The sequence below is a fragment of the Mus caroli genome, chromosome 3 (genome assembly GCF_900094665.2).
Source record: "Mus caroli chromosome 3, CAROLI_EIJ_v1.1, whole genome shotgun sequence".
In the NCBI taxonomy this organism is placed as follows: Eukaryota; Metazoa; Chordata; class Mammalia; order Rodentia; family Muridae; genus Mus; species Mus caroli.
The window spans coordinates 62,025,329-62,048,019 of record NC_034572.1 but is presented as its reverse complement, the minus strand read 5'-3'; the positions used below and the strand labels follow the sequence as shown (position 1 = coordinate 62,048,019).

The window sequence follows — 22,691 nt, the reverse complement described above, 5'->3', positions numbered from 1 at the left end:
ACTAGTTCAACTACCCGAGAGCCCAGCAGGGCTAACTCAATCTGCTGATGTCAAAGGAGGAGTGGAAATACTTTACATAAATAAGAAGGGCATAGACTCACCATGATACAGGCTGAAATGCTATATTCTTCTTACCATTTCTTCATAGGCAACTCTTCTATCAAGTCCTACAGGTTCTATATGTATTCAGGATTATTTTTACATTTTCATATTTTAATTTCCAGTTTTATGTTTTGGGGACTCGAGGATGAGGTGTTTAGCACATCATTATAATAGGTGCAAATTAGTCTCTAAAAATACCTGCTGCTGCCCTGGGTTTCTATAGACACAGTTTGAAACTAGGTAGTGTTATAGCAGCACTCTCCCTGCAGAATAATGAGACAGTTATATTTCCACAGGAACTGCCAAGGCACCTGTTTACGGCATAGTCTTATGGTTCTCCCCAGTGTGCTTTCTGCCTAAGGCAAGATGAAATTTGCATGTTGTAGAAAATTAGCAGCTGATGCATAGGTTCATGATGCGATGTCTACATGGTTTCTCCTCGAGTTGTTTATATCTTTAATGATGGTTTTACCTTCATTTGAGAGAGAGAGAGAGAAAGAGAGAGAGAGAGAGAGAGAGAGAGAGAGAGAGCAGGGACGGGGGAAGAACTAATGAGGCTTTCCAAATTTCTAAATAAAATCAAACAGGTTTTCCAAGAGAAGCCTGGGGTAGCACCAAGTATGTTTGTGAATGCATGTGCATACAAGGGGTGTGTGGAAGAAGGGACACACTTCCCCTTTGCCCTCTAGGTCTTTGAGTAGCCCCGATAATCTTATCTATCAATATAGGTACATTTACATAAAGCACTACAGGGAATCTCTGATGATGATGGTGGTGGTGGTGGTGATGGTGATGATGGTGGTGCTGGTGGTGATGAAGGCTATTATTTACTCCTCTATACTGGGGTGGGGGTGGGGTGGGTGTTTGCCTAAAACCAGTTGGAAAAGTGACCTCTAGTGGACAATTGTGTTTATTCAATTAGTTTCAATTAGTGACAGGATAACAAAAAATGATCCTCAAAGGTAAGCTATCAATCTAAGTGCTGTTTTAATGATATCTAAAAGAAACAATAATAACACAAGCATGCACATTTGCAGTAATGTCAGTTAAGAATATATAGGTTACAGCAATGTTAATATGTCCAAAGCTACTACTCAGACCATTCTTCCATGGTTCTACAGTTGATACAACCTCGGACCTGGATTCAAAGAACTATTTGATGTTCATGGTCATTCTTACCTACATAGTACAAAGGCAGCCTGGGTTACATGAGACCCTGCCTCAAACCCAAACAAGATCTATCTCTAGGCATGACAATATATATTTCCTTGGTCAATTGCTTCATATCGAAGGCCCTCTATTTCTTAATGTGCAGAACAGGTTGATTTAGACACTCTCCCCTGTCTTCGGAGGGCTGAGGGATGACTTTCAAGTCAAGTTGAGTTTTATAACCCGAGTTTTCCAAATTAGCAATATAAAATTCATATCACTGTCTATGCTTTATGCAGAGCATGGGGTGAGTCAGAAAATCACAAGACTTCAAGCGAAGGTAAATTTCATTAAGGTAAAATTGGTTACTGTTTTGTGTGTCTGTCTGTGAATGCTGTGTGAGCATACATTCCTGGATGTTAGTAGAGGCACATGTGTCACGGCACTGTGGAGGTCAGGGGACAACCTTAGGTCTTGGTCCTGGCCTTTCACCTTGTTTGAAGCAGCGTCTCTCCTTTCTTGCTCTCTGTGATGTACACAGAATTTCTGGCCCATGAGCTTCTGAGGTGCTTCAGTGAGCACCTCTTGTCATGTTGTAGGAGCACGAAGATTACAGCTATGAGTTCCCAAGCCAGCTTTTACATGGGTTCTGGGAATCTGAACATGTATCCTTACATTTCCAATGCTTTAACCCACTGAGCCATCCCAGCCCCCAGTTACTATTTTATCGTCATGGTGGAACATAATAATATATAATTAAACTATTAATATAATCTCTAATAAACTATTATAACTCAACAATGATCCTTAAATATACTTTTTTTTTAATGCAGGAGTACTCTTGAAACACTATTATTTACCATGGATGGTGCCCAAGAGTTTCCTCAGGGACATTCTGTCAGCTTTTGTAGGACCAGTTAAGCAGCGACATGGACTGGGTTTGCAATCCTTTGCAGGCTCCTGGCCTCACTGTGAGACACTGCACTTACGTTTTAGCTTAGAACAAGCACTGGTCTGGAAAGTTCCCTGGTGTGTAAGGAAGTGGCCAGAAACCCATTGAATGATCTAATTAGCTTGCTTAACGTAAAGCGACTGAACAAAAGTTCTCTCCTGTTTTAGAGGCAAGTCTTCCCAGGGTGTTAAAGTGCTGGGGAGGAAAGGATGCTGTTAGGAACTGAGCTGAAGGGTGAACACAGAGGAGGGCTGATGTCAGCCCGGACTGTTCTGAAGCATCCAAGAGAATCAGGACATCAATCCCAACTCCTCCAAAATCCAAATTTAAATCAGTTCTCCATTGAGAATGGCAAGACAGGCTCTTTCAGATACACAACCTGGGCCCCCAAGATGCTCACGTGTAGAAATTGTCGAGGCTTCTTCATTATTTACTAACTATGCTAAGACAGAATGTAACATCCCAGAACAGAGCAGCCTCAGTTTTGTGTAGATAGGCCTGTCGCCTTTCACCTTATGAGATGACACTCAGGGAAGAGGCTGGATTGGTTTTGTTCCCTGTTCCCATCTGTGCGGTGCATCTGATGTGCAGGACAGAAGCTGACTTCCGCTAGCTTCCTCGTGTGTGTCTCACCTGACTGTGTTCAGTCAGGGTTTCTCATAGACTCTGTTGTTCACCAAAAAGACTGGCCAGGAAGTAAACCTGGGGTCTGTCTTGTCTTCTGCAACATTGGGTCTGCCTCACCCTGATCCCCTCTGCAGGTGGGGGCTGTGCTGGGCTTGATCTCAGGCCCTCGTGATGGTATAGCACACACTTAGCCCACAGGGTCATCTCTCCAGGCCCCATTTTAGAAGGTGACATCAACCTACAGGAGGAGACACTAGGAAACGCAGCACGATCCACTGGGCAGCCCCTCCATCTGTCTGCTCCCTCTTGCTGTCCCTGTGAGACCATGCACAGCCAGCAGCTGAAGGCGTTTGCTCTACAGTCATGGGTGGAAATGTGCTGATGAGAACGTACTGCTACTGAAGATTCTCACAATCAAACGCCTTTTGCAGAGCACAGGAGAGATTTCTCCCAGACAGCTGTCACTACAAGAACAGCAATCAGACCTTTGGCCTGACTTTTTGATGGCATAAATTTATAAAATACAATTTAGGAAGAAATTTAAGCCGGTGAATCGCCTTATTCTCCTGACTTGATAACGTTTTACTTCTTGATTTAGTTCCCCGGCTTATAAAACATTAAGGGCTGGCAGCCTTACCCTTTCCAATTAAATACACTTCCCAACCTATAACAGATGATGTCACAACGCGACTTAGTTTGAACTCTCATTTCCTGCACCTATTAAGATCTTAAAACTTGTCACTCTCACCGACTTCACCTCCAGACTTCCTTTTGCCATCTCAAAATCTCGCTCACTCCTGCAACTTAGATCTCAAACCTCTCCCACTGCACTAAAGGCTTGGTTACCAGCTTCTTGGAACTGATAGATCCTTTAGCGAGTAATGGAAGGAAATTAGGTCCTTGGGAGAGAGCCCTCGAAAGGGATATTGGGATCCTGGTCCCTTCCTGTCTCTTTCCTTCTTGCATCCTGAGCACCACGAGGTGAGTGGGTCTCCTTTGCCTTGGGTTCTTATCCTAATGTGCTTTGCTGCCACAGGGCCGAGTAACCATACTCAGAGAACTTTGAAAATGTAAGCAAAAGCAAAGCTTTCCCCTTTGTAAATTCACTCCCTCAGGCACTGTATCAGAGCAATGACAAGTGAAGTTATTGAGCTGTAGGCTACTAAGTGGTCCAGGAAAAGCCATTCTTGCTTCTGCTCAGGGTCTTCACACAAGCTGCTGCTTACCCTGGACTCTACGCCCCTACCACACAAGCTGACTTTTGTACTTAAAGTGGGAAGACCTTTCCCTAGCTCCTATTTTAAATCAGGTTCTATTAGGTTTCTTCCCCATATCTCAGGACAACATTTAACTATGCTAATGAACACAAATCCCAGGAAGTCTCTTACTTAAGGGAAGGGAAGTGCCCATAGCAGTGCCATAGCTATTATTACTGCAGTATGGCCAAGCTGTCCACGTGGCTACTTGTTTGTCTGAAGTCAGCTGAAGCTCACCTGGGAGCCAAGAGGCTGACTGCCAGCTTGGAACTAAGCCTGGGAGGTATTTTGGCCACAATTCCCTCTTCACTTTGAGCTGTGGTGATGGCAGGCTCTAGGGCCCCCCTAACTTTGCAGATCTACCTACTACAGGGCCAAGACTGAGTGTACCGGCTGGACCGAAGGGCAGATGATTGCTTGCAGGAGCTCAAGTGAGTTTAACAATTACTAATCTGCAGTAGTCGACTGCTCCTGATTCAATATCTAATTAATAAGTGGAAAGAGATGAGCTAAGGGGTCCTCCTCCTCTCCTCCCTGGTTTGCCACCCTATGGGATATATTTTTGGTTTGAAGGGGTAGTCTGGTAAAATAAGCAACTGACTTACTGTTGCAAACTTGCACAGCCTCCAAAATCATACTGATAAATAAAGAACGTCAACTCTCATCTTAGAAGAATAATAAAGTACCCTAAGTGACTTTCTAATCAACACAAAGAGGCCAGTCTGAAGACAACCTGGGCTTATGAAAGACGGATACTTTTATATTTGCCTGCTGACCTTGGAAATTTAGGGCATGTTTTAAAGGGATATAAAAATAATAAAGAAAGAGAACAGACTAAGTGTTGAAACCAAGGTAAAACCTACAGTTTAAACTGTGGCTTTCCCTAAAACTTTCTAATGTGTTATAGAGATAGTGAGCATAGCTCATGTCTCTCTGATCTGTATTCTCTTTCTTTTCATGGTGTGCATGCATGTGTGTGCATGTGTGCATGTGTGCGTGTGTGTGTGTGTGTGTACACTAATATGATAGACAGGAATTTATATCAAGTACCTTCCTTAATCACTCTCCACCGTAGTTTTGGGGACAGTGGCTGTCACTGAACTTGGAGCTTGCTTATTAAGCTACACTGGCTGGCCAGCAAGCCCAAGGATCAAGCATCTTTATCTCTGTGGCATGGATTATAAGAGAATCTGGCATGCATGGTTTTAAACCTGAGTTTTAGGGGGCCAGGTTCAGGTCCTCAAGCACTTGGCTTTCCGAGTCATCTCCCCGGACCCCTCCTCCACATTATCTCTGTAGAAAATGGTTCTTATCCTCACCACAGTCCTAACAGAAAGGGATCACACAGAACTATTGAGGGTGTCGTCCTCATCGTCCAGGTGGTATGACAGATTAGTCATGGATCTGTGTTTGGTTCAGAGAACGCAGACCTGGCCGGGGCTAACTAAAAGCTCTGTAGACTCTTTGTTAACATCTGTCCACAGAATCTCAGCTCGATGGCTACACCTGGGGAGGGACTCGGGCTTTTCCCAGGTAGTGAGTAGGTTAGAATTCCATCTGACTGTATACACGAGGTCAGTCTGGTATGTGCTCCTGCACAGCTCAGCTCCTGTTATCTTCTTGAGATAACACACTACAGGAAATCGATGTTTCTTGTGCAAACAAGAGAGCTCCCAAATCCAGGCAAGAAATGCTCTGCAGAAGGGATTTAATGCTCTGCTGTGACTGGCAGCTCACTCAGGCTTTGCTTTTAGTTCAGAATAACTTAAAGATTTTTCAACTTACTGTTACATGCGAGGAATGATATCAAATCTTTCGGAAGGAGACTCGAGTTCTTCATTTTGAAAAAAAAAAAGTGTGATTAAATATTGGAGTCCATCATAAGATTTAGTATCCACTCAGTTATTTTCTCATTTACAAAATGATGTGGCAACGGTGCTTTTCATTGTTTTTTAAAACACCCTTTGTCTTTGTTATTTTCCTGTTGCTGTGGAGAGACACCACGACCAAGGCAACTAATAAAAGAAAGCATTTAGTTAGTGGGCTCATAGTCCCAGAGAGTTAGTCTACGATCTCCATGGACGGAAGCATGGCAGCAGGCATGGGACCTAAGATGTAAGCAGTACCTAAGTACTTACATCTGAACCACAAGCACAAGGCAGTGAGAGAGAGCTAGCTGAGAAAGGCCACCCACAGTAACACACCTCCATCAAGGCCACACCTCCCAATCCTTCCTAAACAGCTCTACCAACTGGGGACCAAGTATGCAAATACAGGAGCCTGTGGGGCCATTCTCAATCAAGCCGTCCTACCTTTCACCACTAAACACATGAATAAAATGATAAACTGAATTATCTAGCTGCTCCCACGGTCGTGTCTTAGCATAGGTGTGCTTTTAAATTTTATTCATTCATTCTTTCATGTGTGTGTGTGTGTGTGTCCATCTGCTTGTCTGTATAGGCATGCTTGTGTATAGGTACCCTCAGAGGCCGGAAGAAGATGTTGGATCCCCTGGAACTGGTGTTACAGGTGGTTGTGAACTGGCTTATTATGTGGGCTGTGGGTGCTGGGAACCGAACCCAGGTCTTCTGGAAGAGCAGCAAGTGCTCTGAACTGCTGAGCCTAGCCCCAGTTTTGTCTCTTAGGGCCCCAAGAAAAATGCAACTGTGGACCTATAACTAAAAGCTCAGTATGAACTTTCAGAATGAGGTCGCTGTGTAGCTCAGTAGTAAAACATTAGCCAAGAATGTGCAAGGCCCTGGGTTTGCAACCCATGGGTGAGGGGAGGAGGTGATTTTAGGATGACCACAATTATTCAGCAAAGGACAGGGCTCCTGGAAGCCAGCAGAGGTCACCTACCCACCATAGGCAAAGAGAAGGGAACCCAATCCAGTCATTTAGAGTGAGTGATGGTGTGATTTCCTCATTGGTGTGATCAAATATCCAACAACAGCAACTTAAGGAAGAAAGAAAGAGTTTATTTTGTCTCATGGTCGGAGGGCACATCATGGTGGGAGGGTCTGGTGGCAGGAACAGGAGCTGGCTGGTCTGATTGGGTGTCTGAAGTCAGAAAACAGAATGATGAATGGTGGCTCAGCTCCATTTCCTCGTTTGATTCAGTGTGGAGTCCTAGCCCACGGAATGGTACTCCCTACATTTGGGATGGGTCTTCCTGATTCCATCAACCTAGTCTAGAAACTGCCTCACTGATATGCCCAGAGATCTCACATCACTTCCACATGACTCTAGACCCTGGCGAATGAGTAATAATTTGATTAACCACCACAGTTGCTCAGTCTTGAAAAGAAAACGAATCTTGAGTTTGGGCATGCAAAGAAAGAACTGCCCTCAGAGGAAACGAAACTGGAGAGAAAGCTGAGCGAGAGCACCGAGCTAGCCTCCACCAAAAGCTGGCCTTGCGTCACCACCGCTTTTTCTTGCTCAAGATTGGCACATCTCCCCACTCTAGATTCTACGACGCATTACAGAAACCCCTCACTTCAGCTTGCCTGCCCCTCTCACTCCATACTTAGCAGGCTCAATCCCACCAGGTACTTTGTGTCAGCTCTCAGGCTGACATAGACGGCTAGAGAAAAGTATACAGTCAGGTCCACTACTCTTTCTTTAAATTCATAGCCGCTACCTTCAAATTGGCCCTTGGGTATATTCCTCTTGTCCACTCACATGCTCCCCTAGACAACCACAAAATTCTGACAGAGCCGTTCAGACTTGCTGTCTGCAGACTCTCCCTTTGAACACTTTCCAGTCAAGCTTTTTTTTTTCCACAAGCAACTGCCATTTACTCTCCTAAACCCCACCTCACCATGCAGGGCTCCCTCCCTCATGCAGTGCTCCCTCAATCAGTGCTCCCTGATGTAGTGCTCCCTGTGTTGGATCCTCCAGTAGGACTCATCCCAGTCAGCTGCCTCTGGTCCTTTCCTAAGGTAAAGGTTTTGTCTCTCTTGGATCCTCCTCATTTTTCTCACTCTTAACGCACAAGAGCTTTCTGTCCAATATGGCAGCATGTGTGTTACGTGTGCCTCTTCAAGTTAAATCAAATCAAACATGTGTTCTTCAGTTACACACATCATGTCTTAAGGGTTCCAGACCTGCATGATTCTAGTGGCTGGACACTTGGACGGTGCAAAGACTATTTCTGTTGCCACTAAATGCTTTACAGGACATAGCTACACTAGACTATCTGAGACTTACTCACAGGAGTAGCTAGCTCTCTCTTTGTGTCTCTGTCCCTCCCCCTTCCCTCTCTCCCTATCCTTCCTCCCCTCTGGGACTCCTTTCATCTCTTCCCCAGTGACTTCTATACTCTCCTGTCTCCTGGACATTCCCTGAACTCCAGACTCCTTTATCGGTCTGGTCTGCCCACACCACTCCAATTGCAGATCTCATGGCTACCTTAAGTTTATGAAGCCTAAACCCAGCTCTGGGCCTCTCCTAACCTCGGACACCCTCAGACTCCTGTTTCACAGCCTTTCCCATTTGATGGTAAGTTTTGTGCTCTGGCCTGATCTGAGAGTCATACCAGACTCTTCTCTATCCCTCTTCCCACAGTCTAGGAGCAAAACTTCTTTGACTGACCCTTCAGAAACCTTTGGAATTATCTAATTCTATCATCTCTCCCTGGATTATTACACATGTCTTCTTCTCTGATTGCCTGATTCTGCCCTTTCAGCCTCCCCCACCTTGGCCTAGTCTCAGCAAAATAGCCTGTGTGTGTGTGTGTATACGTGTATATATATATGCATACACACACACACACATACACACACACACACACACACACACACACATATATATATATATATATATCTGATTCTGACAATTGATCCTATCTCTTCTTGTCAAAGTGTTCTAACAGTGTTCACCTCTCTCAGAGCAGACACCAAGCCTCAGCTAGGAACCAGTGTCACCTTCCTCCCAGCACCAAGGAGACCTGCTCTCCCTTCTACTACGTCTCTACTCCAAAGCCTTCTGCAGCTGAGCACTCTGACTCCACTGAGTCTGCCGGAGAATCTCAAAGGGTTGCTTCTGTACTCCACAACAAATGTCGCCTTAGGAGAGAGGTCTCCCGTGACAACACTGCACACAGTAGCGACCTCTCCTGGATATCCCTTCCTATACAGTAGCGGTCTCTCCGGGACACCCCTTCCTATCCCATGCTCCCAGTTCTTATCTTGGCATTTACTTCATGTCAAGTGTGACATTGATGCTTGGCTGTGTCTGGCTCATCTCCCAGTGTACACAGTCCTCAAGATGTCAGGAGACAATCTTGTCCTCCATTGTTCCAAGCTTTAGACATTGCACAACACCAGGAAGTCACTTCCATGCATGGTCTCTGACTGAGCGCGTCAGGCAGGGAGGTGCACACATGCCTTGTCTATTCTTGCTCCAGTTCAGCTCCTTCGTTTCTCCAGCCCCCTCTCCTTGTGTTGTGTTCATTTAATTTCAGACTGAATTGAAGTTACAGGTTTGAAGTTTTTTCTATAATCTGCCGACCTGACTATGTATATAATTTCCCCTGAAGACTGACTTGTCTATAATTATTATTTTTAGATGTTTTAGTCATTTCTTCTCTTAGGAAGCTATAATTCCAAGTGCTGGGTGCTGGTCTGAATCCTCATCAGTGGGAAGTTCCTAGTAGGTATTTTGATTAAGGTGGGTTTGGTGGGTGGGAAAAACACTTAGACTCTCTAGCTGGTTCTGTAACTTTACAGTTAACTTTTGGGGTGTCCTCCGGGGCCACAGAAGTCTTTTACACAATGTCCTTCTGGAGTCTGGTGGCAGAGCTGGGAAAGGCCAACAGCAGACTGTCCAGGCTGTCATGTGTGTGACGAGTGCTTCACTCAAACCTCTCTGGTGGCCTCCTGGAAGACCTGACCGAGCCTGACCAAGATGTCAGGGAGGGATGACTGATTGCTGGAGCAAGACAGGCACTTTCATCTAAGACTGGTACCAATTAAAGGAGCAGGAGGAAAACCTCACATGGTCAGATCTGAGGAAGTCCCACAGGCACTGGTTCTGCCACTTGCTGCCTCCCTTAGACCACCGGCAAGCAGGAGAATGGAAATAAGGTACAAGAGGTACTAGTGGACCTTTTGCGGCTTCAAGATGAGCCATAATTATCTACGTTATTCTAGTACTTCTAAGTTCCTTTGAAGAATGAGGTACTTTCAAAATGCACCCATAAACTCCTTTATACTTTTCCTTGAAGAAGTAGGATCTTGACTTAAAGATTGCGTGTTCTATAGGCTGATGACTGGTACAGAGCAAACTTGCACCATGACTTAGGAACAGCCTATGGAGGCCATTCTTAAGGAACTGAGGCTTCAGGCCATCAGCCTCCAGCAATGTGTCCTTCCTTTCCTGAGCAAAGCCTTCTGGTGACTGCAGCCTCATTTTGTCACCCTGAACTAGATAGAACCAGAGCTCCAGAGAGCTCTAGGTGAGATTCCTGCCTGTCAGAACCTGTGAGATAAAGTTTGTTAGGTTAAGATGAAGTAAATGACTTTAAAGCAACAGGTAACTAGGTCATAGGATAAGGACCACACAGTTATCCTTTTCATTTCAGATAACCTCATATGTGTGTGTGTATATATGTGTGTGTGTGTGTATACATATATATATATACACACGTGTGTGTATATATACATATATATATATATATATATATATATATATATATATGACTTTGCTAATGTAAAGAACAAAATCATCAGCTGTCTGAAAGGAAGAGGAAGCAATTCGGTTGTGCCTTCATGTGGGTCACAGCAGCCTTGGGCACAACCTGCTCAGAGTGAGGCCCAAAAGGTTCACAAGACCAGGAACACCAAGGCATTGCCACAGTTCTGACACTGTATCAGCCACACTCTGCTCCAGGCTGCCCATGGTCCTATAAAGACTCTGCTGCTGCCTGGTGGCCTACCAGTCCTGTGGAATCCCTGGGTGCTCAGCCAGCCCTTCCTGGTGAAGATATGAACCCAGGGGTATTGGATCTTCAGCCCCGGTCCCATGAATCCATGACACCAGTTTCTGGTTAGGACATCTGATCAAGACCCAAGTGGTGGGGTCAGAAGGTGTTCTGGAGGAGGAGTAGTCCACAGAGGTGCACTTCAGGGATGGGTGGGGCTAACTGAGCAGGAAAGAGACAGGATGGAGGGGGGAAAATCAGGCAGAGGATGCCACAAAAGCACCAAAACCTCGAGTAGTGTAAGTTACCAGGTTCAGGGGAATGGTTACGTTAAAGCAGAAGGAAATGGTGGAAAATTAGATCACAGGTAAGTTGGGCCCAAAATATGGGGCATCTCTGGTATCCATTTAAGAATTTGGGAGCCGGGTGTGGTGGCGCACGCCTTTAATTCCAGCACTTGGGAGGCAGAGGCAGGCGGATTTCTGAGTTCGAGGCCAGCCTGGTCTACAAAGTAAGTTCCAGGACAGCCAAGACTATACAGAGAAACCCTGTCTTGAAAAAACAAAAAACAAAAAAACAAAAATCCAAAAGAATTTGGGCTTGATTAATGGGGTTAGGGATGGGGTGGACAGGTGGGTAGATTAAAGGGTGAAGAACCAAAGAGATAGGCAGGAGTTGTGGTGGGAATGAGAAATTTGTAGATGACGGTGGTACCTGTAATGGGGAAGGGGGTGATTTAAGATCATTTATAAGGTGACTTGTTCATGAGAAATAACGACCATAGGGGCATGGTGAGGAAGTCATCCCCAATGCTGGAAGATGAAAGAAACTTCCTTCTGCAATGGCTGCCTGAGGCCACTGCTACTGTCACAGCCGGAGAGCGCTGCCATAGAGAGTTCTGAGCACAGGCAGGGTACCGACAGTTTGCATAAGTGTTCATTCTCTAGATGTCTCCAGAGGCTAAAAGTGCGTAGCTGTCGACCTAGCTACAGTCTGAAATAAGGGTGGCACATCCTGTTAGTAGGCAGCCCCGCTATATCTTTATAAGCGGAAGTCAAAGCTGGGTGTGGCAGAGCACATCTGCAGTTCTAGCTCTCCGTGGACAGGAGGAATATTATGAATTAGAGACAGTCTATATAGTTAGACTCAGGCTGAAAAATTTTTAAATCAATTATAAAATAATAAACCTGACTGATTTACCAACATGATATGACTTGAATTAAAGTAAAAATATCTATTAGGCTCTGATGTCCCCCAGAGTCATTTGTCCAAGGAAGCCTCCTGTCCGTTTACACCAATGTAGACCCGAAATAAAGATCAGTACAGACTAAAAACAAACAAAAACAGTCAATTTTTCCTTATTTATTCTTTTTAAGGGGAAATAAAAGCTCTAAGACGTTGTAGCCAGGAAAATTGTCAAGAGAGACCTAAAATCAACTCTTCCCTTTCCAGATTCAGGGCCTTTCCTTGGAATCACAGGTGGGGGTGGGCAGAAAGAATATTAAAGGTGGAGCACCACAGCCCCTTTACAGGAGTGATGTCAGGGTCTGTGTTAGCTACTTTTCATAACACGGTGACCAAATACTTAAGAAGAAACATCTTACGAAAGATAGGGCTCGTTCTGGCTTACGATTTGGATTTAAACATTTTATTTCATTATGGGATGGGGAATGAGGGTTGGGGATGTAAAAGCAGAGACCTCAAAGCCAGTGGGAGAGAGTATGAAGTGATTTGCTAATATCAGAAGACAACTCAGGCAGAACCAGGGTGGGATATGGCCCATGAGGCCACCTCCACCTCCCATCAATCCCTTCTTCCAGCCAGGCTCCCCTTCTAGACGATTCCACAACTGTATTGGTTAGTTGATACTGTCACCTTGACACAGCGGCAATTCTCAACCTTGTGCATGCTATGGGCCTTCAATGCAGTTCCTCATGTTGTGGTGACCCCCGCCCCCATCCAAAAAATTATTTTCATTGCTACTTCATAACTGTGATTTTGCTACTGTTATGAATCCTAATGTAAATAGTTTTGGAGAGAGAGGTTTGCCAAAGGGGTCGTGACCCACAGGCTGAGAGCTGCTGACCTAGAGTCCCTTGGGAAAAGGGAAGGTCCACTGAAGATCTACCCAGATCAGACTAGACTGTGGTCGTGTCTGTGACTGTTGACATAGGAAGGGCCAGACCATTACTTGCATCGCCATCTCCTGGATCTGGATTGTATAAAATAGGTGGCGGAGCCTGACCCAGAAGACCAGCAGTGATTAGAACTCTGGTTCTGCTTCAGTTCCTGTCCCTTTTGCCCTCAATGATGGACTTGTAACCCACCTGGAGGCAGAAAATGAAATAAACCCTTTCTCCCCGGAGTTGGTTTTGGTCAGACTGTCTTATTCACAGCAACAGAGAAGCAAAGCAGGATTCCACCTTCCAAAACAACACCAGCAACTGAGAAGTCTTAAAACCCAAGAGCTGTGAGGAACATCTACATTCAAGCCATAACAGGCTTATCTCCAGTGTTTTCACCTGGCCTTATATACTCTATGTAGGCCAGCTAAGGCTTTCGGAGGTGCTCTCCGCTGAGGCTGACAGCTTACTCTGTCCTTCAAAGCCCCCCACTCTTGGTCCCTTATTCTCTGGCCTCTATAAAACATTAATCCCCATATCTGTGAAAGGAATTCTGGAATCTAGCCCTTTGTACTTAAAGATCTTCAGGTGTGGGAAGCAGAACCTTCAGGCAGAACTCTGCTCAAGAGCGAGCTCCAGGTCAACAGCCGAGAAGAATGAAGCAGTAAGCCAAGGTAGACCCTGCCTCCAGTGCACCTGTAAACAAGGATCTCACTGAAGCAGTTGGGGGCCTGGAGGTGGGCTGGCCCTTCTAAGGTGTTCCAACCCTGGGGAAAGGCAGGGCCTTTGTTTCCCAGCATTAATCAATCACTAGATAGGGCCTTATCTGGAGAAAGAGGCATTATTTAAGACAAAACAGCTCTGTTTAACCCCAAAGGGTCTCAGCTGAGAACTGTCCGCTACCAACATTCCTGGCAGCTGACAGACAACACTTGTAAAAGGGGTGAGCAGAGAATCATGGCTTCATTACTCAGTCCATAGAACTTAGGGGCTGGGTTTGGGGGCTCTCTTATACTGGCCCTAGCTTCTGTGTACACTATGGGACTTAGATTTATCTCTCTATTGAGACATCAACACTTCCAGAGGTTTTACCCTCACATCCCAGCAGCATTTATGGAAATGATTTATAATCAGCATGTGTGCTGGGCAGTTTAACATCAACACGACACAAGCTATAATGATTAGGGATGACGCACCCTCACCTGAGAAGATCCCTCCATAAGATCAGGCTGAACTCAGGTCTACAGGGCATGTTCTTTATCAGTGACTGAGAGGGGAGGGACCAGCCCATTCCTGGTGGCGCCACCCCTGAGAAGAGTAAACCAGTAAGAACCCCTCCATGGTCTCTGCATGAGCTCCTGCCTCTAGGCTCCTGTTTGGTTTAAGTTTCAGCCTTGGTTTCCCTCAGAGATTGCATACCTCCCCCACCTTGAATTCTTCTTGGTCCTGGGGTTTCATCAAAGCAATAGTAACCCCAACGAAGATAACACATATCCAGAGGCAAGAGCAAGGGGTTTGGAAACTAAACTGCCATTTATGGATATTGCATATGTCACACTTAGTTTCATGAATCTCCTTTCACCATTTATGGCAGGGAATAATTAAAACACATGTTATTTTATTTAAGCTCCAAGCTTGCTATGAGAACCTGGAGATGTTTTGTTTTGTTTTGCTTTTTTTTTTTTTTTTTTTTTTTTTTTTTTTTTTTTTTTTTTGGTCAACTCAACACACACTAGCTAGGGTCATCTGGGAAGAGGGAATTTCAACTGAGAAAATGCCTTCATCAGACAGGTCTGTGGGGCAGTTTCTTCTTTTCTTGATTAATGAATGATTGATGTGGGAGGTCCTGTCCCACTGTGGTGCTACTCCTGGGCAAGCTAAGGAAGCCTTGGAGAGAGAGCAAGCCACTCTGCAGTGGTTCTCCACGGCCTCTGCTCTGTTCCTGCCTCCAGGTCCCTTGTCCTGACTTCCCTTCATAACAAACCGACTGCTCACTGCAGGATGACGGAAATGCTTTCCTCCTAGGTTGCTTTTGCTGTGGTGTTTATCACAGCAACGAAACTCAAAACGCTGTTGAAAAGGAAAAAGCTAAAACTAGCGTTTCACAATGTTAGATAATAAATGCATACCCATTCAAGCGGGGAAATACTGGGCTGATATGCGACAAACAGATATTTCTAAATACTTACAGATATTTATATTATTAGTGTATATTATACGATTTATTATTTTATTAGCAGTATATATTATATACTATTATTTTATTAGTATATATTGTATAACTTATATAAATATATAAAATATTATATAGAGAGGATATATATTATACTAGAATATGTTGTACTGTATAATATAGTTATAGAAATTGGTAACTATTTATGAAGAAGTAAGGTAGAAAATTCAATATTACTAAGAGATAAATTCTTATCAAATAGATCTGTGAACCCAACAAAGGTCTTAAAAATTCCAAGTGTTTTGGGCAGAAATTGATGAACTGATTCTAAAATACAAATGAAAGCATGAAAGATCAAAAAAAAAAAAAAACCTGAAAGGCAGAGAGAAAGAAACCTACACTTCTCATTTTAAAATTTAGCATTAGGCCGCCTTACTTAAGATAGCGTGGTTCAGCATGGGGAAGGCATATAAATCAATGCAGTAGAACTGAGAGTCCGCAAGCAAAGCTTTGCAATCAGAGTGCACTGGTTTTCGGCAAATGTACCAAGATAATAGGACAGAACTGACAGTTGTTCTGACAGAGTTGTGGGCCAACTGGATAGCTGAAGGCAAGAACCAAACCAAACCAAACCAAGAAAAACGGGACTTAAAGGATAAACTTTCAGGAGAGGAACTGGAGACCATGTGACAAATTTGTTAAATTTACTTTAAGAAATTGCCAAAGTATTCTAAAATGAACTAAAAATGAATCAGAACATAAGGTGGGCTTTTAAAAATGAAGAAGAAAACACACACAGGAGATTTACAAGCTTGGGTTAGACAAAGAATTGTTAACCAACATCAAAAAGCATGATCGACTCGAGAGAATTTTGAGGCGGAAATAAGATTTCAGCAAAATTAAAAATAGGCTTCAAATATATCAGTAGGAAATTGACAGGACAGTGACACTCTGGGAGGACATGCACACAGAAGTATTCCCTAAGGGTGAAAGAAATGTCTTAAGTTTGGGTTCTAGGGTATCTGGGTAGCCCTATACATTTACTGAAATCACTGACTTGTGCCCCTAAAGCAGGCCAGTGGTGTGGCATGTAATTAGATCTCAGAAAACTGTTAAAAATTAGAGAGCTTATTTTGCTCACATAGTGAGGGCCGGCATCCAAGGTGATAGGATGAGTCTCGCAAGGGACAGGTTCTCTATCTGAGCCTCGGCTACCTTTTGTCTGTGCTCCCACCTTCACACCGACTCCTTTCCTAGCTACAAAAGAGAAGAAACTAGACATGAAGAAGACATCGGCCACTGCTTCTTGGACTTCTGAATGAGATCAGCTAAAGTATCTGTTTTACCAGATACCTGAGGCATTCTCTATCTGAGGACAATCGTTTAAGAGGATTTTTGGAGCAGGAAGGGAGAACAGGAGCTTGCTTGACCCACACGCCACACATAATTCTGGAATTATAGTACCTTGAAAAATATTATACCCCCTTAGTAGAATTAAAACAAACAAACAAACAAAGATACTGGCCAGCTAAGCCAGCCATGTCAATAGGTATCTATCTCAGAGAAACAACAACCACTGGCCAAATTATGTCACATGACCATAAAGGATTTTATTTGTTTATTTGAGACAGGATCTCACTATGTAGCCTGAGCTGGCCTGGAACACACTATGTAGACCAAGCTGGCCTCAAACTCAGATGTGCCTGTCTCTGTCTCCTAAGTCCTGGAATTTTATTTAAGGTGTATGCCATCACACCTTGTGATTTTACTCTGTGTGTGTGTGTGTGTGTGTGTGTGTGTGTGTACTCAAAGAAGCCAGAAGAGGGCATCAGACCCCCTGAACCTGGAGTTAGATTCAGTTGTGAGTCACCCAATGTGGGTGCTATAAATCAAACTTGAGTCCTCTGCAAAAGCAGGGTTCTGCCCAGAGATAATCAACCCTTGGATCTTGATCTCTTTGGGGGTAATAATCAGATATCCTGCATATCAGATATTTATATTACAGTTCATTACAGTAGCAGAATTACAGTTATGAAGGAACTATATTAAAGGGTCACAGCACTGGGAAGGTAGAGAACCACTGCTCTAGCCCCAGAATGACTGTAGGAAATACAGGCTATATTGTTGCTCCCAGTCACCTAAGGTTCCATTAGCAAGAAAGAATGGATGAGCAGCTCACAGTCTCAGGGTAGAAAAACAATTCTTTTTTTTTTCATATATATTTTTTATTAGTTATTTTCTTCATTTACGTTTCAAATGCTGTCCCAAAAGTTCCCCATACCTTCCCCCCCCCCCCCCCCCAACTCCCCTACCCACCCACTCCCACTTCATGGCCCTGGTGTTCCCCTGTACTGAGGCATATAAAGTTTGCAAGTCCAAGGGGCCTCTCTTCCCAGTGATGGCCGACTAGGCCATCTTCTGCTACATATGCAGCTAGAGACACGAGCTCTGGGGGTACTTGATGTCAGTCTAAACACAAACCCAGCCAGCACTGTTCACACTGGATAGTGGTGTCTGGTCATGAAGTGACGACCCAGGGCATGCTTATTGTTCACGGCTGCTAATTAAAACGAAAACTAAACAAATCCTCTGCGGAAACAGAAGGGTTCTAAAGAAGCTGTCTGTTCATTGAACAAATGTTCACTGTTCTTCATATTTTTAGCTCCAAGACAAAAAACCTGAAGGCTGGGACAGTTGGTACAGTGGAAAAACAGGATGCTCAAGTTAGAAATGGCTGCGTTTTGAAACTTGGTAGAATCCTGAAGTAGCTATGCCTTGGGCAAAGGTCAGTGTAGCTTGGCCTCAGTTTCTTCATCTTTACAAAGGGAGGCTGACAGTTGCCTCCTGGGTGAGGGGAGGCCTTCACAGACACCGTGTCAAGCCTGGCCCTGGGGCTTGGCCCGCATTCCTTGGGACCCCCACACAGAGAGGCACAGCTGCCACGCACAGCCAGGAAGGGTGAGGACTCGCTGCTTTTCTTGCCAAAATCAAACAGCTTTCCTGCCACTGTTCCCCACATTTCCCAGGCTGATTACGCTTCTCCAGGGAACTCCTAATTAGAGATCATCCACTCAACACAGATACAAACACACACTAATTTGGAGGAGGGGGAGGAAAAAAAAAAACCCAATCTACAAAAAACAAAACAAAACAAAACAAAACAAAAAGCCTCCCCCCCAGGCAAACAAGCAAACAAATAAAACCCCAAAAAACCGACAGCAACAAACCAGGAAAACAACAATAAAGACAGAAGCATACAAAGAACAATATTCTAAAAATCCTTTTTAAAAAACCCCTCACATTGTTGTAATCTTCCTGGTGATTGGTTCTTCCACAGAACCATAGACAACACTTAGAAAAGCATGCTGACCTCTCCACGTACTGGGGCAGAGAACAAATGCAGATCGTCAGACGAAAACTCAGATCATCCATAAAAGGCAGACGGAGGGGACAGGGAGAAATGGCATCGGGGCAGGGGGAGGTGAATACAAATATGAGCCTATAATGAGATATAGTCAGGGCTGGTAAGACAGCTCAGCAGGTAAAGGGGCTTGCTGCCAAGAGTGGCGACCTGAGTTCGATCCCCAAGATACACTAGTAGAAAGCTGAACGCCAAAGCCTGACCCTCTACCTGTGCAGTGTGCTCTCTCTCTCTCTCTTCCCCCTCTCTCCCTCTCTCCCTCTCTCCCTCCCTCCCTCCCTCCCTACACACACACACACACACACACACACGCGCGCGCGCGCGCGCGCACACACACACACAGTCCACAACTTTTAAATGCTCTGCAAGTGTCTTGGCTTTTTACAGCTCCCACTTAGCATTGACTGAATACAGTCCCAGCCCCCATGTCTGCAAGAAATCTATGTGTCACAGAGGTGAACTCCAAGGTTGTCCATGGAAAGACAGAACAAATACCTAATGTCTACCATCTACATCAAAGGCTTCATAGTGGCAAACTCATTTGGTGTGTCTAATCTAGTGACGGGCACAAGCTATGCTGATGTCTGCTCGGCTGTTCCAGTCACTGCACACAGCCATGGCTTAGCTTCCTCCCAGGGCCTCACTTAGCCACTGAGGCTGCAGCTCATCTGTGGGCGCTCTCCTCCACTGTGGGAAGAGGCAGCAAGGGCTGGATGAGGTTATCCCAGCAGTGGTTGCATGGGCCGCTGGGCAGTGAGCAGTGTGACACTTGGTTAGCAGCAACAGCGGCTCTGCTTGCTAAAAACAACCAGCTGGCAAACACCTGCCTGTTTTCCAGAACATTCCTCAGTTCCCAGATTGAGAGATTCTATCTGTCCTTCAGTGCCCTCCAAAGATCATAGCTGTTCATTTCTAACCCTTGCTTTGTGCAGAATTCCTCCTAGCTGGAGAGCTGCCTCATTTCACACATGCCTTAGAAATTGGCTACAAGCAAAACAAATCAAAGACAGATTCTCTATTTTTTTTTACTTGGGTGTCATCTTCTTGTCTCTGTCTTCCCCCTGCCCCCTAAAACCCAAATCCAGGAAAGCAGGGGAAGTCTTGTGTCTCTAAGCACACAGGCCAGAGGAAGGCTGGGGGTAACACATCTTCACCAGTGGCTCAGGTCTGGCTCCCAATGGCAGTGCAAGCTGATACAGTGTAATAAAAACCCAGCACAGTGAGCACTGTTTGCCACACTGTAGCCAGCCCACAGCATGAAATAGAACTCAGGTGTATCTTCTGGGATACTGGAATACTTTGTATACCATACAGTTTACAAACACAATTGACTGCTCACTTTATCACAGTGACTTTTTTATGTGTCTGCCTGCCTATCTATCAATCTACCTTTATTTATTTAGTTACTTATTTTATTTTATTTTAAACTGTTTCCCCACAGTCAGGCTGGTGGGGAACTTGCTAATGCAGCCCAGCCAGGCTTCCTACTTGAGCTCCTCCTGCATCTGCCTCTTCAATGCTGGAATAATAGTGGTGGTCTTCATCTACCCAGGCACTATTCACTAAGAGTGTAGGTCTTCATCACATACCTACGCTCTACCTCCAAAAAGATATCCTGCATCCTGGGAAGAGACCCACTTGGACATGATTAACAGAGATGACCAGATTTGGACCAGGTTTGCATAAAGTTATTAGAATAATGGTCAGGAAAGCCCCAGCATGTTTGCTTAGCCTTTTGTTTTTGAGATGGGGAAATCTCACTTTATACCCAAGGCTGGCCCTAAAACTCACCAGTAGTTCAGGCTGGCCTCAAACTCACAGAAACCCTGCCTTAACCTGTTATGTGTTAGATTCACAGGTAGGAAGCCACTACATGGGAGTCTGTGTGCTGTGTTATTTTTTTTAATTAATTCATTTATTATATGTAAGTACACTGTAGCTGTATTCAGACACTCAAGAAGAGGGCGTCAGATCTCCTTACGGATGGTTGTGAGCCACCACGTGGTTGCTGGGATTTGAACTCAGGACCTTTGGAAGAGCAGTCGGTGGTTTTACGTCCTGAACCATCTCATCATCCCCCGGGTGCTGTGTCTTAAAGGGGCTCAGAAGGCTTCTCATTAAACTCATGGTTTATTTGGCTCACAACCACCCTCTTCCGTGAATAGCATAGCTCTGGGGCTGCTTCTGTGAGGGAGGAGGTGGGAAGTGAGTCTTTAGATTTTACAGCCAATGCTTTATTGAAGACACTAGGGGTCAGCAGATTCCCAAAAGTTGTGAGTGAAACCAGGAGCCCTGGCACCTAGGGCGGGGCCCGGTGCTCAGGGCGTTGCTGGAGTGATGCCCACAGCAGCCCGAGTCTAATCACCATTGTAGCCCCTTCCATATACAGGCTCTCCTCTTAGCAGTAACTTTAACTTTCATTTGGGTGCCTGACGTCCTCCTGCAAAGCTTGGGTGCTCTGAGACGATGATCTGGTGCTGGAGTTTGTGCCGCAGCCCAAGCTAATTTACATAATACCTCCCACAGCATAGCCCAGGCTGCCAGTTCAAAGAAATATGACCTTATTTGGGCAGTGAGAGCCAAGCGGTAAAATGGGATGGAGGTGGGAATGAGGGTAAGGTGGGGACTGAAGAGGTGGCTCAGCAGGCGACTAAAGACCAGCACTGGTCTTGTAAGGGGGAGTATTCAGTTCTCAGTACTCACAAGCACCCATAAAGATTGGGGGAGGGGATCTAACAGCTTCTGGACCCCACAGGCCAGGCACCTGCATTCACACATTTGTATACACACATACAAACTTAAATAATTGAAATTAACTAGAAGATTGATTGGGGAGGGGCAAAGAAATTTGCTAAGGATAACTGATTCTTCTGACAGAGTTCCTGGAAGCCCCCTACCCGTCCTTTCTTCCAATTGAGATAAGAAACTTACTACTCTGGAGTCATATGGTCCATACTCTAGCAACAACCAGGTGTAGCGATGTGGGATAGCTATAAAATGAAGCTGACTGCAAGAAACACAGCAGGGGCTTTAATAAAAATGATCAAGTTCCAAGAAAAATTCTATTAAGTAAAAGAAGAAAACAGATTCCAAATCGTGTGTGTGTGTGTGTGTGTGTGCGTGTGTGTGTGTGTGTGTGTGTGTGTTCATCCCATGCTGGAAATAGAACCCAGAGCTTTGTAGAACGGCATTCTTCCCTTGAGCTTCAGCCATATTCACAGAAGCCTTTTCTAAAGAACGTTCTAGCTGTTTAAAAGCCAAATCTCTTCTCTGTGAAGCCAGGTTGAATATGGATTTTTTTTTTATATTTGCATTTAGTGGCATCTTACATAACACACGGAGGGGACAAAGCGTTTCAAGTGGGAAAGCAACTGAGTTGTATGTTCAAAAGTCTTAAGTTTCATGCCAGACCAACCTGTACTGGGAGGACACCAAAACTCTGCAGGATGACTTAAAGGCCATGGACCCAGAGCTCATGACTGGGGAGGAGGGCGTTATATACTCACGGCTTCCCTCCTTCCCAGTTGCTGTGCAGAACATATCATTGCTGGTTCTTCTTCCTTCCCATGTGCTCATCAGTAGACTTGTTTTGTTTTGTTTTTTAATGTGTTGATCAAAACTATATCCTCTTGTTTTACAAGAACAGGGAGCTCCTGCCACTGCACCTGGAAAGCCTCGTGGGTGGAGGACAGGCCTGCACTCCAGTTGTCTTCTGATGCCCATTGCTTATCAGCCCGAAGCAGTGTCAGGCCCTCAGAGCTCAAAGGCCTGGGCATTTCCTTCATGTGCAAAGACGGTTTGCTTTGGAACTCAGCAGAGAATCAGTAAGGGACCGAAGGGATCGATCACTAACACAACCAGCTCTCCACAGCACTGAAGATGGCATCTGTGGATCAACTGCAGATAAAAAACCATTTCTAAGAAGGATCGAGGGTAGGTTTGGTGGCCAAGAGCATTGGCTGC

The 22,691-nt window shown here is 44.9% G+C and overlaps 1 protein-coding gene and 1 non-coding gene across 5 annotated transcripts in view; one reads left to right on the top strand and one right to left on the bottom strand.

Moving 5' to 3' along the window:
• Nucleotides 1–22,691, bottom strand: part of LOC110290665 (schwannomin-interacting protein 1) — a 731,603-nt gene that overhangs the window by 62,852 nt on the left and 646,060 nt on the right. The gene's annotated exons all lie outside the window — the stretch shown is intronic.
• Nucleotides 16,606–16,793, top strand: LOC115030817. Its single transcript, XR_003836382.1, has one exon. It is a non-coding gene; the product is annotated as a U2 spliceosomal RNA (small nuclear RNA).